The 18,720-nt window shown below is 43.1% G+C and overlaps 2 gene segments (V, D, J or C); one reads left to right on the top strand and one right to left on the bottom strand.

Annotated features, from left to right (window-relative positions):
- Positions 1-13,815: 13,815 nt before the first annotated feature.
- Positions 13,816-14,304, bottom strand: LOC306993714 (immunoglobulin kappa variable 4-1-like). The segment is given in 2 exons: positions 14,256-14,304; positions 13,816-14,141 (listed from the first exon to the last, which is right to left on the bottom strand).
- A 717-nt stretch (positions 14,305-15,021) lies between these two features.
- LOC306993713 (Ig lambda-3 chain C region-like) lies at positions 15,022-16,850 on the top strand. The segment is given in 2 exons: positions 15,022-15,112; positions 16,549-16,850.
- Positions 16,851-18,720: the final 1,870 nt, after the last annotated feature.

The raw sequence follows: 18,720 nt of genomic DNA, 5'->3' as shown, positions 1-18,720 counted from the left end.
CCATCAGCAGCTGCAGTTCCCCTTCAGGAACTCCGCTGCGTGAAATCGCAGTGGGGAACCGCCCCCCAGCGTAGCGCGTCTGAATCATGAATGAAATCAGTCAATGGAGATAGAGTACACGCGAGTGACGTCATCGACCAGGAAGCTATAAATATCCCCCGAATACACAAGCCGCCAGCTTTCTCACTTCAGCAAAGCGCTCTGTGTGTGTGTCTGAAATCTTTCGATTGTGTGTTTGTCTGTTGCTAGACAGGAGTTTTCACTATATCTATATATTTATATATTTATAAAAAAACCAATATGAGTGTGACGAGCGAGCAGCAGTACAGAAAGTGTGTTCCCCCCTGTACTCGATACATCACAGGTGGGGATTCACATGAACTGTGTGTTGCTTGTTTGGGAGTGCAGCATGCCCAGTCAGCTCTCGAGGGGGCTGATTGCGAGCATTGCGAGCGTTTCCCACTAAGAACCCTGCGCTCGCGGCGATCGCTCTTCGAGGAGAGTGGTTTGCTGCGAGCTCCCCAGGGCTCGGGTCCCGCTTCTGTTGAGGCAGAGCGGCGGCGCTTGTCCTGGGGTTCGCAGATGGATCTCACCGGCGACGTTGAGACGGGCCCCGCCCTATCTCAGCTATCTCCGGCGGGATCCAGTGCCTCTCGCCCGGCTCTGGAAGCACGCGCTGCGGCCGTTACTTCTGCCCGGGTGGAGGCACATGAGGTTCAGGAACTTAGATTATCCAGTTCTGAGGAGCTGGATGTCGAAAGTTTCACATCAGAAGATACTGGAGACTCGTCACTCCAGCATAATGCTGAAGAAGGGCTGATGGATATTTTAACTCGTGCTGTTGAAAAGCTCAGCATCGAGTGGCCAACTGACAGGCAGGAGTCTAGAATAAAAAGCAAATTGGATGATAGATTTCTGTCTGCACGTCCTCAGCCTTCTCGCCGGTGTTTACCGTTCTTCCCTGATCTTCACACTGAGGTGTCAAAGACCTGGGCTAGACCGGTTTCCAGTAGAATTTACACAAATCAATCCAATGCATATGGTAATATTTTTGGAGCTAAATCTTCTGGTTATGTGACGATGCCGAAGGCGGAGGAGACGCTCGCGAGCTATCTCTCTCCTGCTTCGTCGTCTTCACTTAAAGCACCGGCCCTTCCCTCTAGACCGCTAAAAAACACTTCAGCGCTCGTGGGGAAGGCTTACTCGGCTGCGGGGCAGGCGGCTGCATGTCTTCACACTATGGCCATTATGCAGGCTTATCAGGCCGACCTGTTAAAAGATGTTTGTGAGGGGGGTGAAATTTCTATGACTATGATTAATGAGCTCAGGCAGACTGCTGATCTCACTCTCCGGGCCACCAAGGAGACCGCTAAATCCATCGGCCGGTCTATGGCAGCCATGGTGGCCACGGAGAGACACTTATGGTTGAGTCAGACTTCTATGAAGGAGAAGGATAAGACTCTCCTTTTAAATGCTCCCGTTTCGCCTGCGGGCCTCTTCGGTGACGCTCTTCAATCTGTCACCGAGAGGTTCCAGGAGGAAAAAAAGCAGACGGCGGCGTTTCACAAATTTATTCCCCTCAAAGTTCGCATCACTGGGGCTGCTGAGCGAGGGCAGTCCCAGCAGCCGAGTACAGCAAAAAGAGAGCAGCAGAGGAAGAGTGTCGCGTCTCGTGCCCCCCCGCAGAGAAACTGGAGGGACGAGACGGGGCGCTCTCCGGCGCGGCCTTCTCGGGGCAGGGCTGATCTGAGGACAGTCATTGTCGCTAAGAAGGCCGCGTCAAAAAGGTCCTGACGTTTTCAGCGCCAGGGCTCTGAGGGTGGTCCCCGCCGAGAGAGACTTGAGTCCACCTCCCTTAAGGGTGCCCTGTCTCTCCAGGCGCCCTCAGGGGCCCATCCTACTAACCCTGCCAAAACAGGGCGTAGGAGGGTCCGGCGAGTGCTTTCCCGAGGGACGCTCGCCATCTCTAATGAGGGCTCCAGAGTGTTCAGAACAGTCGTTCCCTGCCGGTGCGCCGTTACAGGGCACTGTGTCTGTCACTCAGGAGGTTCAACCAGAGGCCAGCCCCGAGAGGCTGGTACCCTTAGTAGAATTTTTGGCAGAGTGGAAAAACCTTCCAAATGTGTCTCGTTGGGTCCTGCACACGATCAAGAGAGGTTACGCCATACAGTTCAGGTCTCGTCCGCCTCTGTTCAGAGGGGTCCTTCCCACAGTGGTGGGCCCCGAGCAGGCTCTGGTAATGGAACAGGAGGTTATGACTCTCCTTCAAAAAGGAGCTATAGAGCGGGTTCCTCCTCCCAGCAGGGAGTCAGGCTATTACAGCCGGTACTTCATTGTTCCGAAGAAAGACGGGGGGTTGCGTCCAATTTTAGATCTGCGCATTTTAAATCGCACTGTAGGGAGACTCAAGTTCAAAATGCTTACTCTCAAACAGATCGTGTCACAAATCAGGTCCGAGGACTGGTTTGTCACGATAGACCTAAAGGACGCCTACTTCCATGTATCGATTCTTCCTCAACATCGGAAATTCCTGAGATTTGCGTTTGGGGACCAAGCATACCAATATCGGGTCCTTCCGTTCGGTCTAGCACTGTCACCCCGAACATTCACCAAGTGTATGGATGCGGCGATAGCCCCATTGAGACTTCAGGGCATCCGCATCCTGAACTATATAGACGACTGGTTAATCCTAGCTCAGTCGGAACATCAAGCGGTTCGGCATCGAGATGTCGTTCTCGCTCACATCAAGAGATTGGGGTTGAGACTGAACACCAAGAAGAGTGTGCTTTCTCCAGCACAGAGAACCACTTTTCTCGGTGTAGTGTGGGATTCAACGACGATGCAGGCACGGTTGTCACCTGCTCGGGTTGCTTCGATTCTCGCCGCAGTCAGACAGATCAAGCTAGGCCAGCTATTCACTGTGAAACAGTTCCAGAGACTGTTAGGTCTCATGGCGGCAGCGTCCAACGTTATTCCTTTTGGCCTGCTGCACATGAGACCGTTGCAGTGGTGGCTCAGAACCAGGGGATTCTCCCCGAGGGGAAATCCGCTCCGCACGATCTTGAGTTCGCGACGCTGTCTTCGCGCCCTGATCGTGTGGAACGATCCTTGGTTTCTGTCCCAAGGTCCTGTGTTGGGAGCTCCTTGTCGTCGCGTAACGCTAACGACAGATGCTTCTCTCACGGGTTGGGGGGCGATCATGAGTGGTCGCCCAGCTCAGGGTTTGTGGGAGGACCATCATCTCCTATGGCACATAAACTGTCTAGAAATGTTGGCAGTGTTTCAGGCTCTGAAACACTTCCTCCCAGACCTAAGGGGCCACCATGTCCTTGTCCGGACAGACAACACATCGGTGGTCTCTTATATAAACCATCAGGGGGGTCTGCGGTCGCGGCCGCTATGCAAACTAGCCAGTCAGATCCTTCTATGGTCCCAGGGGAAACTTCTGTCTCTGAGAGCGATTTATCTCCCGGGGTATCTAAATCAGGGGGCGGACATCCTGTCGAGGCAGGGGCCGAGGCCCGGGGAATGGAGACTTCACCCCGAGGTGGTGGAGCTCCTCTGGAAGCACTTTGGTCATGCCGAGGTAGACCTCTTTGCTTCCCGAGAGACATCACATTGTCCTCTGTGGTTCTCTCTCAGCCATCCAGCCCCGCTGGGGTTGGACGCTATGGTACAGGCGTGGCCGAGGTCTCGCCTGTACGCCTTTCCCCCGATTGCTCTGCTCCCAGGAGTTCTGGAGAGGGTTCGCCGGGACGGAGTCAAGCTACTCCTGATAGCCCCGTTCTGGCCGGCCCGAGTATGGTTTTCGGACCTGGTGTCCCTTCTCGACGGCTCTCCCCTGGAGATACCGATCAGGAGGGACCTATTATCTCAGGCGAGCGGTGCCATCTTTCACCCTCGCCCAGAAATGTGGAAGCTGTGGGCTTGGCCTCTGAGGGGGCCCAGCTCATAGATCTTGGTCTCTCGACTGAGGTCGTTGAGACCATCCTCCAGTCCAGAGCTCCCGCCACAAGGAGGCTTTATGCCGCGAGGTGGAAACTTTTCACCTCCTGGTGTAGTGAGCGCCAGCAGGACCCAGTTAACTGCCCGGTTGGTACAGTGCTGGAGTTCCTGCAGGATCGTCTCTCTACAGGGTTATCCCACTCCACACTGAAGGTGTACGTGGCGGCCCTAGCTGCTTACCACGCCCCTTCGAGTGGAGGTTCTCTCGGGAGACACCCACTTGTATCTCGCTTCCTTCGTGGCACCTTGAGGCTGAGGCCAGCAGTACGCACGAGGGTACCATCATGGGACTTGGCCATCGTTTTGGAGGGCCTCTCCTTAGCTCCTTTCGAGCCCCTTGAAGAAGTTTCTGAGAAGTTCCTTACTCTAAAAACAATTTTCCTGCTTGCTATTTCGTCTCTCAAAAGGATTGGAGACATTCAAGCACTTTCGGTTGCTCCCTCGTGCCTGGAATTTTCACCTGGTATGGCTAAGGCTTTTCTCTATCCGAGGCCAGGCTATGTTCCTAAGGTTCCAACTACTCCAGTTAGACCTGTCATACTGCAGGCTTTTTGTCCTCCTCCGTTTCTGACGTCGGACCAGGAGAAACTTTATCTGCTCTGCCCTGTTAGGGCCTTAGATGCTTATGTCCACAGAGCTGCCCTGTGGAGGAAATCTGAACAGCTGTTTGTTTGTTTTGGGCCACCTAACAAGGGGTGCCCTGCATCTAAGCAAAGGATGAGCAAGTGGGTGGTCGAGGCCATCTCACTTGCTTATGAGTCGGCAGGTCAGCCTTCACCTTTGGCTGTACGGGCTCACTCCACCCGGAGTATGGCTGCTTCTAAAGCTCTCCTTTCAGGAGTGTCTCTTCAGGACGTCTGTGATGCGGCAGGCTGGTCCTCACCGCATACTTTCGTCAGATTTTATAGTCTTGACTTTGGCTCCACTCCCGGGGCTCAGGTTCTCTCGTCAGTTTGTGCTCCCTAATGCACACACTACGGGGTTTTGGTCGTATGGGGACGTGGGTATTGCGTTCCCCACTGCGATTTCACGCAGCGGAGTTCCTGAAGGGGAACGTCCCGGGTTACGTATGTAACCCTAGTTCCCCGAAGGAACGGACGCTGCGTGTCCTGCCATACTTCCTGCATCCCCTGGATCGCTTGCTTCAGTGACTTTAAGCTGGCGGCTTGTGTATTCGGGGGATATTTATAGCTTCCTGGTCGATGACGTCACTCGCGTGTACTCTATCTCCATTGACTGATTTCATTCATGATTCAGACGCGCTACGCTGGGGGGCGGTTCCCCACTGCGATTTCACGCAGCGTCCGTTCCTTCGGGGAACTAGGGTTACATACGTAACCCGGGACGTTTCTCTCAGCTGTATCAGTGCAGTCACTGTGACGTCTGACTGACAGAGGTTTCTGTACGACTCTTTATCACTGTGTGAACACATATTTACTGTTGATGTAGTGTTCACTCTGACAGTAATAATCTCCTGTATCTTCAGTCTGGACTCCACTGATGGTCAAAGTAAAATCTTGTCCAGTACTTGCTGTTCCACTGCCACTGAATCTAGATGCAGTTCCAGTATAACGGCTGTTAATATTATAAATCAGGAGTTTAGGAGCTTCTCCAGGTTTCTGCTGATACCAGTGTAAGTAGCTGCCGTATATTCCTACATCTATATTACACTCTATTGTTGCTGTTTGACTCTGTTGGACAGTTTTAACTTCAGGTTGAGTCAGAGTCACTCCTCTGGATTCTGAAGAAGAGAGAAAAAAAATAGAGTTTAAAACTAATATAATCAATCATATACTTAAAAAAAAATACACAAAAAACAAGTCAACATATTTGTCTTACCTTGAGCAAACAGTGCAATGGTCCAGATGAAGAAGTTGATTGTGTTCATAGTTGTAGTTTAGTCGTGTGTGATGATGAAGAGTGTGTGTGTTCTGCTCTCAGTCATGAAGTGTTAAACTCACAGCACTATAAACACTCTCAGACACTGAAGCATGTGCTGACAATGCAAAGTGACTCTCGCTATTTAAATCATCATCCTGAAGACTGTAGATCAGTCAAACACATTATCCAACAACTTCCTCATGTTGTGAATCCAATCAATCTGTGAATCTGTGGGATCTGTGAATGATCATAATTTGCGTATAATTCTGAGTTTATCATGATTCACTGATCCTGATGGAAATATAAAGTAGCCTTAAACTCCAATAATCTCCCATAGAATAGTTCCTTTCAGGGCTGCAAAATGAATCTGTTCCCGCCCCCAGTGTAAAGCCAAACCTGATTGGTTGTAGCGAGAACGTGCTACGATTGGTCAGCGAAATGTGGCTGTTATCTGATTGGTTTAAGTAAAACGTGAGTGGAATCCACATCCAAATCCAAATTGCCTGCACGTTTTACTCTAAAAATGTTTCAAAATCCACAATCCACAAATGCGTGCAGGGATCTACAAGTGCACAGGAAACTGTAATGACTGGACCGATCAAACACACAACTGTTACATTTAATCTTCTCAACCCCTCACGCATGCAGACTCTGTGATGTCTGGTTGCCCCACTGTGAATGATCATCTTTTACTCCACTCATACACATCAAAGACACTCCACAGGACAGTGGTTCTCAAAGTGCCAGCTTACTCCAATCTTACAAAAAGCAACTTATCAGCTTACAAACAATGGAACTTTCTGGCTTGAAAACTGCACCTTTCTCATTGGTCAAGCCAAAACTCAAAGTTGTGGCCACTTAAAAGCCAACACTAAATTCCCTCCAAGCGCTTATCCTGATTGCTGTTCGCATGATACCTCACCCGGCCCAGAGCCGGCGCAGTCGCCTCCTCAACACATCAAGCCATGTGCAACTTCCTCAACCGTAACAGAGTCAAACTAACAGCGCAACTTTGTCATCATTTCTTCATTCAACGCGAAAGACATTGCCTGCAACTTCAGCACCATTGGACCGAACCATCAAGACTTTCAAGACTTTCTCCTGTAACTGCATATCCGGAAGATTTAGTATAATTTGTGAACCCCTTTGTTAACAAATGCTCTTGGAAGAAAGTGACTGATGGTTCTTTCAGTTGGTTAAATTACTCTTTTCATAGCTCCATTCCCCTGCTCTATTCAGGGTTTTTTTCAGTCACTTTCCATTTTACCCATGTGTGATTGTCTTTATGTGTGTGTTTGGATTAGTTGTGTGTTCATGGCTTAGTTTACATTTAAGCATTTGGCAGACGTTTTTATCCGAAGCGACATACATTGCATTTAAAGGTACACATTTACATTCTTATCAGTTCTTGCTTTCCCTGGGAAGTGGACCCATGGCCTTGGTGTTGCAAGCGCCAACGCTCTACTGTTTGAGCTACAGGAAAGCTTTGTTAGTTAAATAAAGCCTTTTTATATATTCCCCACTGAAGCTAAGCAGGGCTGAGTCTGGGAAAACCAGGTTGCTGCTGGAAGAGGTGTTAGTGAGGCCAGCAGGGGGCGCTCACCCTGTGGTCAGTGTGGGTCCTAATACCCCAGTATAGGAATGGGAACACTGTACTGTAACAAGCATTATCCTTCAGATGAGACGTTAAACCGAGGTCCTGACTCTCTGTGGTCACTAAAAATCCCATTGTACTTCTGGTAAAAAGAGTAGGGGTGTAATCCCGGTGTCCTGGCCAAATTCCCTCCAGTGGCCTTTATCAATCATGGCCTCCTAATAATCCCCAATGCTTTCATCTAGCTCTGTCCCTCTCTCTCCTCTTCACCTGTAGCTGGTCTGTGGATGATGCACACTAGTGGTGGCTGAGGACAGACTCCTGATATGATTGTAAAGCGCTTTGGGTTTACAGTAGTACACAGTAAAGGGCAATATAAATGCTTCATTTCATTTCATTTTACCACAATTGTCATACAACTTACTGAGTGTGTCCAAGGTAACTCAGTCTGGAAAAAAAGTCAAGTTCACAGAGAACAGATGCTGCATCACAGATATTAAACAAAAGCTCATTGCCACTGCAACAAAAGAAGGCCGTCTCTATTATGTGAACTGTAGAGAAAGTGATCAAATGCATGTAACAGAAAATGTGAAAGTGCATAAAGAGACTAAGGAAGAACCCTGGCACCAACGTTATGGTCATCTAGGTACAGCATCTGAAGAAGCTGTTTAATGAGTGTCTAGTTGTTGGCTTTGACTTTGATGTGTCAAAAGACAGACTTTTGTGATCATGAGCTGAAGGAAAGCATCATCGCAGTAAGATCACAACCAGTTTCAAGGTTCACAACCAGTTTCAAGACTTCCTGAAGAAAGAAGAAGTTCGACATGACCTCACAGTACCGAAGACTCCTGAGCAAAATGGAGTAGCTGAACAAATGAACAAAACACTGACGGAGACGGTGAGATCAATGTTAGCTGATGCAAAGCCACCTCAGAAGTTCTGGGCAGAAGCTCTGTCAGGAGAGAAACCAAAGGTTGATATTCTGTGTGTATTTGGATGTGCTGTATATGCACACATACCCAAAGATGAACGGAAGAAACACGATCCCAAAGCAAAGACATGTATCCTTCTGAGCTATGGAACAGAAACGAAAGGATATTGACTCTATGAAACAAAACTTGCAAAGGTGTTCTACAGTCGAGATGTGCTATTCAATGAGTCTGATCATGCAACAGAGAAGGAGCCTGATGCAAATGAGGAAGACACTGTGAACCGGTATGTGGAATTCGACTGTCGAGATCCTTACAGTGAGGACTCAGCGGAACAAGAGATCCAAAGATCAACAAGAGTGAGAAAACCTCATGACTATTACTCAGAGTGGGTAACACTCACTAATAACCAGACAACTGATCCCAAAACTGTAAAAGATGTTTCCAGCAGTCCAGACGAGGTGAAATGGAAGGAAGCTATGAAGAAAGATATGAAATCGCTGTATGCAAACAATGTGTGGAACCTGGTAGAACTACCAACAGAAGGAAAAGCAGTGGACAGCAAACGGATGTTCAGAGTCAAGGTTGATGCTGATGGAACATTTGAGAGACACTAAGGGCATCTAGTCACACAAAGTTTTTCATAAAGTTTTGGATCAGACTATAACGAAACATTCAGTCCAGTCGTCAGATCTGAGTAAATCAGGACAATACTTGCTCCGGCTGTACAGCATGGACTAAAGCTGCATCAGATGGATGTCAAGACAGCTTTCCTGAATGGAGAACTAAAGCAGGAAAGTGTACATGCAACAACCTGAAGGTTTAATGTCAAAGGAAAGAAACATTTAGTCTGCAAACTAAGTCGTAGCATCGATGGACTGAATCAATCACCAAGATGTTGGAAACATCGTACTAGATGATGGGTGACACACTTTTTGTTCTGTGCATTTTATTAAGAAATAAGTGCTCCAAGTCTTTATTACAACTTTTGAGATGTGATGGAAATGATGATGATGATTTTCATGACTCTCAGCAAAATGACATTATTGTTAATCTATGAAAAGAAGATGGATGTGAGTTACTGTGTAGTCTTCTACAGGAACATGAGACTTTATGTGATGGTGTGTAAGGCCAGTATGTCTCCATAAACTAGAGAAGTAGTGTATTCCAGTAACATGAAGCTCCTGTGAGGACGCTGAACATCTGCTGATGGAGCCGCTCTATTCTGAGAGGAACAGAATCTCCTGATGATGCAAATATGAGTTTCACTGTCGGACACTTTATTCTCTGACATGAGTCAGAAGAGCTGGACTAATGGAGAGATGAGGTTTGTTCATATTCATCAGTTTATAATGAAACACTGTCAGTGTCTGAAGCCTCTGGACTGCTGAGATCGGCCTTGACTCGGTTAGAGAGTAAGAGCTCGAAGACTTCAATCCACAAAACTATTCATGATACGCTGGATTCAATTGAATTGTGAGATATTGTTTGGCTGATAAGACACTAGGGTTTGACTTTATATTGACATCTTTCAGTGTGGATGAAACATGTTCAGTTTTCAGAGCCGCTGTAGAAATAATCTATTCACTGTCATGCAGTTTCATTTATATCAACTGAATATAAAGATAAAGTGAGCAGAATTCAGCTGGTCATGTGATCTCAACATGATGGACACCGTAAGGAGAGACCAGAGAAGATTTCTCTAGGCACTGACATGACTGGAGAATCTCGAGTAGATCATTTTAGTCAAACGCTATAATCATATCTTTATGAGTACAGTTATGTGCATCACCTTTAAAACATGTTAACAATGAACAATCAAGAGATAATAAATACATTTTACTATATTTACAGTAAACCAGAAGAAAAGTCCATTATGGTCTTTGGAATCAATGTTGACATGTTGCTATCTGGGAAATATTATCATGATGTGTATTTTTCCCACATTTTCCACATGCATGAAGTTCATCACGACTCATAATCAGTTCATATGAGAATATATTAAACACGAGCTTTTGAAATGTTTATAATTATTGATTAATTTATTTGAAGCTGCAGGTTTTTCTGTGAATCATGATGATTGATCTGCATATGAAGAACAGAAGCATCATTATGAGAAACTCCACAACATCATCCATGATCAAAGAGGTCAAAGGTCACCTCAGAGGTCACAGCTCATCACATATATTTCTTTAAACAGTGTTATATCAGAAAGCATTTAGTGGAATCTGAATGAGTGAGTGTTGAGAAGAGCTGAGGATCTTCTAATATCAGTGTGTTGAAGTGTTGTTTCTCTCTCTCTGCTGGAGTGTGTGTTCACTCGAGTGGAATAATAAACAGTTACCTATCTAAGCATCAAGAATGGTAAAACGTAGCCATTGATGTAGCCTAATATTTTTCTATTGCAATGTTTTGTGTTGAAATGTTTTCATTATTTATTAAATTTAATTTCAGTATTGTGATCATAAATTAATTTAACTACATTACACTTGAATATATCTGCTAGCCCACCACATTTCAATCACTCTCAATGAGCCGCGGCGCGGCGGCAGATTACGCAATAGAGAGAATAAACTGATACTTTTCAAAGTCTGCGATTGTAGCGCCTCTTAGCGGTCAAAGGCAGCAAATACACCAAAAGTATTATTCTGGTTGAGTACCATCTGTAAACAATTCACAAACCTCCCTTCTGATCAAAGGGATTCAAAGATCCCAGCCCACCCGTTCCGACGCCAGACAACCCATAACACTAGACATTCTCACCAAATGTATTCACGCCCTCTGCTCAGGCTACTAGCCCATCAGTACCGCTCGCACACTCAACGCCATGTTTATCCTAGCCTTTTTTTGGTTTTCTTAGATGCTCGAAACTCGCCATCACTTCCAAATTCGATTTCTTCTGGTTGGATTTCTTGCTCTATGTGTCTAGCTGATATCGCCACATCAGCATGTAAAACCAGGAAGAAAGTTGAACATTGGGTTCACTACCAGGGCTAAACTTAACAGATGAATGACGAGGGAGACATCACACACAGCAGGCGGACTCATTCCACGAAGATGTGTTGTGTTTCCTGACAAGTGCTGTGGACTATGCAAGCGGCGACTGGAGGAGCCACTGATCAAACATGCAACATTATAGACGTACGGCAGAGGGCTGAAAGTGACATCGAAGATGTCCTGTACTTTGTTGAAAGATTAGCTTTTTTTCTCTAAGTATTGTCTATCATCTTATCTACAATACCCTGCGTTTCATGATGAGGTATGTTCACTCCTAAACTGCACATGAGCTATTCTTATGTGGCTTCTCCTCAGATATGAACTGCTGCTGGCGGATGACTATATACCTAACACTTAACAACTTGTAACTCTACAAGACTTAGTCTTACAAGAAAGAAGTATACTTCAGGTTCATTTTATTAAGGCGAGACACGGCAGGCAAAAACATCGTTTTTTTTCACTGGTCAATTTTGAGATTTTAGGCTATTTGTTCTTTCAGACTTGTGGTGAAAAAAAGTCCAAAATACACATTTAGGTCTTTATTTTACTACACTTTGTCTATTTGCGTCTATAGATTTCTCCGAAATTCAACAAAAGTTGGCGTTCTAAATCAACGCGCTGCTCCGCGATCTCCGTCTTCTTCCTTTAATCTTACACACCGCTGGAAAGCGCTCTCTCTTCTGTGCAATGCTGTCGCATCCAAATATGGTCATTTCCTTTTAATCAGCAACCAATCGTGAAAGTAAAATGGGTATTTAACCCTAAAAGCGAAATCTCATTGGCTGATGTCAATGTCTGACGCCGTGATTGGTTCAGATGCATCACGTGACGCGCTCTGACATTCAGATGTGTGTGTTTTTGACTGTTTTTCTGTTCAGTTGAAGGCCATAAATGCTGTGTTTATAAGTTTTGATGTGATTTAGGTGGTTTGTATTGTTGTTGCTAATTATTTGATAAGATATTGTGTCAGTAAATAGTTGTTTCTACTAAAAAAGTATGATTTTTTACATTACAAATCTTTAAATGCCTTTTTCTCAAAATGGGTTTTTTGTCATTCTCCAGTAGAAACATCTCAGCCTATGTAGCACCGATGTACACCAAACTCTCCAGTTACGCACTTAGCAGTATTCTGAAGATATGTTCAGAGGGATTTGTTAATAAATCATTCCTGGCCTGATTTATGGGACATTTTAATCCCAAAAATATGGCGAAAATCGATTTTTTAAGGCTATGGACAGTATATTTTGATTTCCTAGGTCATGAAAGCATATCTCCTGAAATCCCTCTGAACATCTTCTTTCATCTTGTGTGTAAACAAAATGAAAAAATAATTTTGCTCCTGGCTTTATCATATGTTCAGATCTATCTACCGAAAATATATGCAAAAGTGTGCATATTTAATGAGATAATACCTAATTTGCATAATTAAACATACAAATTTCAAAAACTTGTAACACATTTTTTTTATGAACTTGTGTAAGTAATCAACTGAGGAAGTGTCATGGTGATATCTATTATTTTTAAATTGTACCCTATTCACCTGTAGTGTCTTGCCTTAAGTATACTTAAAGGTGCTCTAAGCGATCTCGCGCGTTTTTTAGGCCAAAACATTTTTTTTCACATACCGCAAACATCTCCTCACTATCCGCTAGCTGCCTGTCCCCTGAACACACTGTAAAAAAACGCGGTCTCTGCAGAGAGCCCAAGCTCCACAAACAGCAGCAAAAACAAACTGAGCAATAAACAGAGCGACCCGCACCACGAAACATAACAAACTGTTCCAGCCAATAACCGACAAGCATGATGTGGGGTGGGGTTTGGGGGGTTAGTGCGTGGCTGAGGAGGAGGGAGGGTCTAGCTAGCCTCCGTTTTGTTTGATAATAATTCAAACATCAACAAGAGGTTACGCCAACCGAGATCGCTTAGAGCACCTTTAAGTAATGTTCAAGTATATCTGATGTATATGTCACAGGCCGGAGCGGCCGACCCTCCACCTCCCCTAACGGGCGCGTCACCTCGAGGAGCAAACCAGATTCTATATGGTTAATAGATTAAGTAATATATGAATTAGTATTAATTAAATGTTACCGTATTGTAAAGTGTTACTGAATTGTCCTTTGAAAGATAAGCATTTTCAGCCTGAGTTTTTGTCTAAAATCTCTCATGAGTCGGCCCTGCATTTGAGGACACATGATTGACAAACTGATTTTAGTCAATAACAATAAACTGGGTTAAGAGATTGTATTTTAGCATAAAGAAAATCTTATATTACATTTAGTCTTTAGAAACTTTCCTAAACATTGATATTGTGTAGTGTGTGATCCTCCATCAGCAGCTGCAGTTTCTCTCAGCTGTATCAGTGCAGTCACTGTGACGTCTGACTGACAGAGGTTTCTGTACGACTCTTTATCACTGTGTGAACACTGGACCACTGTGATAACTCAGACAGTAATAATCTCCTGTATCTTCAGTCTGGACTCCACTGATGGTCAGAGTAAAATCACTGCCAGATCCACTGCCACTGAATCTAGATGCAGTTCCAGTATTACGGGTTGTTGCTCTATATATGAGGAGTTTAGGAGCTTCTCCAGCTTTCTGTGAGTACCAGGCTAAAAGATGATAACCATTCCAGACATACACATCACTGCTGGTTTTACAGTTTATTCTGACTTCTTCTCCTGGTTGAACTGCTGGTATTGATGGACTCTGAGTTACAGTGATCTGTCCTCTACACTCTGACAGAAAACACAAACACAGATGATTAATATATGATGTTGTATATATAATATATAATATATTTCACATTTTAAGATAATTAATAATAATTGTAAAAACTGCATTACACAAACCTTGAGCAAACAGTGCAATGGTCCAGATGAAGATGTTGATTGTGTTCATAGTTGTAGTTTAGTCGTGTGTGATGATGAAGAGTGTGTGTGTTCTGCTCTCAGTCATGAAGTGTTAAACTCACAGCACTATAAACACTCTCAGACACTGAAGCATGTGCTGACAATGCAAAGAAGTGGGCAGGATTTACAACAGCTTGTGCTGATAACACACTCATATACACTAGAGTTACACAATCATGACTTTATTGTGTGTGTTTATTGTGACTCCTGAGACACTGAGGATGTGCAGATGAACGTCCATCTCTGTGTCCATATTCAGTCATGTGACCATCATCACTGCTACACTTCCACTAGATGAAGCGCCATCACTAAAGTAAGATCATGAATCATGAGTCTGTTCAGAAAGTATCAGGACTGATTGTGAATCTCTAATCAGAGTTCATGGTGTCACTCCATCTATCATGAAGCCTCATGTGTGTCTGAAATCATCAGATGGAGAAGAAACCGGCTGTTAAAGATGGAGACATATTAGAGCTTGTTCACGCTTCATGATCTTGTGTGGAGATTCAGAACCAGTCCAGATACTTTTATAACACACCTTGAATATGAACACATGCTGGACTGTGTAGAACATGCTAAATACCTTTTATATCTTCATTGTTACACTTTCTATTGACTTTGGCTATAATATTCAATAAAGTCATGATTTGAACAGATTTCCACTGAAGATTGAAGTCTGAAGCTGCAGGTTTTTCTGTGAATCATGATGATTGATCTGCATATGAAGAACAGAAGCATCATTATGAGAAACTCCACAACATCATCCATGATCAAAGAGGTCAAAGGTCACCTCAGAGGTCACAGCTCATCACATATATGTCTTTAAACAGTGTTATATCAGAAAGCATTTAGTGGAATCTGAATGAGTGAGTGTTGAGAAGAGCTGAGGATCTTCTAATATCAGTGTGTTGAAGTGTTGTTTCTCTCTCTCTGCTGGAGTGTGTGTTCACTCGAGTGGAATAGAGGTTTTTGTACGAGCGTTTCATTAGATTGTGTCACTGTGGTGGACATTCGGTGGAGGAACTAAACTGGTGATCGGTAAGTCTATTTATTTTACTATTTAAAAATATATACAATTTAGATTTCAGAAAGTGTTTTACAATTGAAAGAAGAAAAAACATTTTTGTCAATTATTTCGATTTTTAGATATTGTGGCAAACTTTACTTGAAGCATTTATGTATAATGCATTATAAAGGTATCAATAACAGGTTATGTCATATTTGTTTTTCATAAATTGTAACAATAGTTAAAATGTATTATAATATTGAAAATTGGTTGTTTGTCATGAGTTTTAGTGTATTGTATTTTTTAGAAAGTGTAACAATGAATAGATAATATAATGTGTTTTATATTATATATTATATTATTGTTTTAACTGCAGTTATAACTAGTGCTCGGTCTGTCTATTTAATTCCTGTAATATTCCTAAACATAGAATTAAAAACAACAATTTAAAACAAGATGAAACAAGAACAACATTTATTAATGATAATTATTATTATTGTGGTGAAACTTTACTTAAATCATTTAATGCATTATAAAGGTTTTCTTAATGTACGTTAACATGGCTTATCTTTTCATAAATAATTGTAAGCAAATTTAAAATTTGCATTTTAATGTATATATAGTGCAATATGTATGAAGGCTTTAAATAAAGTGTTACTGATATTGTTTTATAATTATTTAATCTAAAACTAGAACAGCATTATTAATATAATGTGTCTCACTGTGAGTTTAATCAGTTGTTTTTCCTTCATTTATTTCTACACTGAGTTCATATTTAGTTCATCTTTTATTGTAGAAATCATACATGTAAAAAGAGATTTGACATCAGAATGTAAATGTTGCGACTTTCTGTAGTTCAGTCAATGATCCTGAATCTCTTTTGCTCATGTTGTGCTTATAATTCAGTGCTTTATAATACAAACACAATTATACACAATATAGGTATGTTTAGAAATGTTTATTTAGTGTTTAATTCTGTTTAAGTTTTAAGAATATTCAAGTAAAAGTTTAAAACTTTGAATATCCAAGTTTACTTTATTTGGGGATATAAAACGTGTTAGAATTGATTCTGTTACACTGTTTAGTTTGAGGTTTCATTTAAATGTATATAGTGATTGTGTGGTGTGTATATTATATATATATAATCCAGTCCTGTTGAAATGCTGTGAATGTGCAGTGCAGTGTGTTGTGTGTGTGTTTGTGAATGTGTGTGTTTGTCTCCTGCAGCTGGTCCCACAGTGAAGCCCTCAGTGTCTCTGCTGCAGATCTCTGGAGACTCAGCCGCACTGCTCTGCCTGCTCAGCTCTTACTCTCCACAGGGGGCGCTGGTGAGCTGGACACTGGACGGGTCAGAGGTCACCGAGGGGGTTCTGACCAGCGCAGAGAGCCAGCAGGACGGCCGCTACAGCCGCAGTAGCGTCCTGACCCTCAGCAAAGCACGCTGGGAAGAGGGAGAGCTGTACGTCTGCAGAGTAACACATGATGGAGCTCCTCATGAGGTCTCGTTCCACAAGAGCTCTGAGTGCTGATGTTCCTCTCCTGAAGATGAGCCGTATCAAAGTGTGTGTGTCAGGCAGGATTCACAGGAGTCTAGTGCTGCAGCTGTAGTGTGTGTGTGTGTGTGTGTGTGTGTGTGCGTGTGTGTGTGTGTGTGTGTGTGTGTGTGTGTGTGTGTGTGTGTGCGTGTGTGATCTTTCAATCTGCTGTGTTTGCTGCAACATTCAATAAAGCTTCTCAACAAGTTCACTTTGTGTCTGACAACATCATTCCACTAACAGATGAAGATGCAGGTGCTTTTCAGAAGGTTGATGTCGCAGTAAATGTCAAATAAAGCTCTTGGGGTTTGAACATGGTCTCTGGAGACAGAGCTGCTCTATTCTGAGAGATCACAATCACTCCAGCCTGACAATGCAAATGGGCTTTTCAGTCTCACTCTGTGATTGGTCGCATGATCTGGACTGGAGCAGTTTCACTTCTGCTGCACATTTACATGTAAAGAAGGTGGTGAACTTTAATAAATATCATAAAAACATTAATAAAAACAATTGTGTAAGAATGTAAAAGTTTCTGTGGGTCAAATGGAAAGCATCTCGTCCAGACAGCAGAAGTGACTGAATCTGTTCAGTTTGATTGACAGGATCATATATTACTCCTAAAACATGATGATCATATTGAAACACTGACTCATTCTCTTCATAAACACAAGAGTGATGTTGATTGTAATGATATAGTGTTATTAGTGTGTGAAAATACAATCATAAATCATTCTTCAAAGCTGAACTAAACACTGGCAGAGTCAAGAGGAAGATGATGCTGAAAGTCATGTTTGTTGGTTGATGAAGAAGAGCTCTTGATCATGTCATGTTCAGTTCATAGAGCTATAAACACATGCAGAGTGAAGCATGTGCTGATCATATAAAACACTCTCTGAATGCAAAAGCTGCTGTAGACTGTGAGCTCACGACGAGACCGAAGAGAGATCAGGACGAGATACAGACTCACCTCAGACTCATCAGAGTCAAAGAGCTTTACTGACAGGGTTAAAGAACGGCTTTACATGGCCGAAGCACAGGGACATTACATATACTGACACACACACTTAATACACACGCAATAGGCCTTTATCTCATTTCCTGGTTTCGGAATGTTCGAAATCGCCGAGCAGTTCCTGTGGTTACTTAGTTACCTTTAGATGAAAAGTAAACTTAAAATAGACCAGTGTCTGTCAATATTAAATTATTATTAAATATTGTCTCTGTGAATGAATGGCACAGACGCGCTGTTTCATTTAACACACACACATACACGCACGCACGCACACACACACACAAACACACACACACACACACACACACACACACACACACACACACGCATGACGCTCAGCCTATATGAGGACATTATGCACTTCATCAACACAGTCTCTGAGAGTCACTTCATTTTAGCTTGATTTGGAAAAAAAATTCGTCATATCGTAAAAACACAGAGAGACTCGAAGCCAAGGTCTAAACGGCAACCCGTCAAAATAAAAGTTTGGTTTTACCTTTGAAGAAAGTTTTGCTTAAATCATTACATTTTAAATAATTGGTTATAACAATTGACTTTAGTAACTATGAAAATGGAATCAAGAAAACAAAAAAAAAGAAAACCGAATTTGGTTAAAAAACTAAATAAATCATAGTGCCCTAAAGAATTTATTAACAGTTTTAATAAATTGTTAAATTGTATAAGTTTCATGATTTCAATTAATTAGACATGCTTTATGATTACTTACATTTAACTTAACCATTAAAATGTGAGTCTACAAAATTTAACTGAAAGGGGGAAAAAACAGTATTTGGAATGTGGGAAAAAATAAAACTGATTTAATACGGCCAATCTCAATCCTTGGGCATTGTG

Source organism: Phoxinus phoxinus (assembly GCF_949152265.1).
Source record: "Phoxinus phoxinus genome assembly, chromosome: 25".
NCBI classification, from domain to species: Eukaryota; Metazoa; Chordata; class Actinopteri; order Cypriniformes; family Leuciscidae; genus Phoxinus; species Phoxinus phoxinus.
Note: the sequence above shows the minus strand (reverse complement) of the source record. Positions and strands in the feature narration are given on the sequence as shown.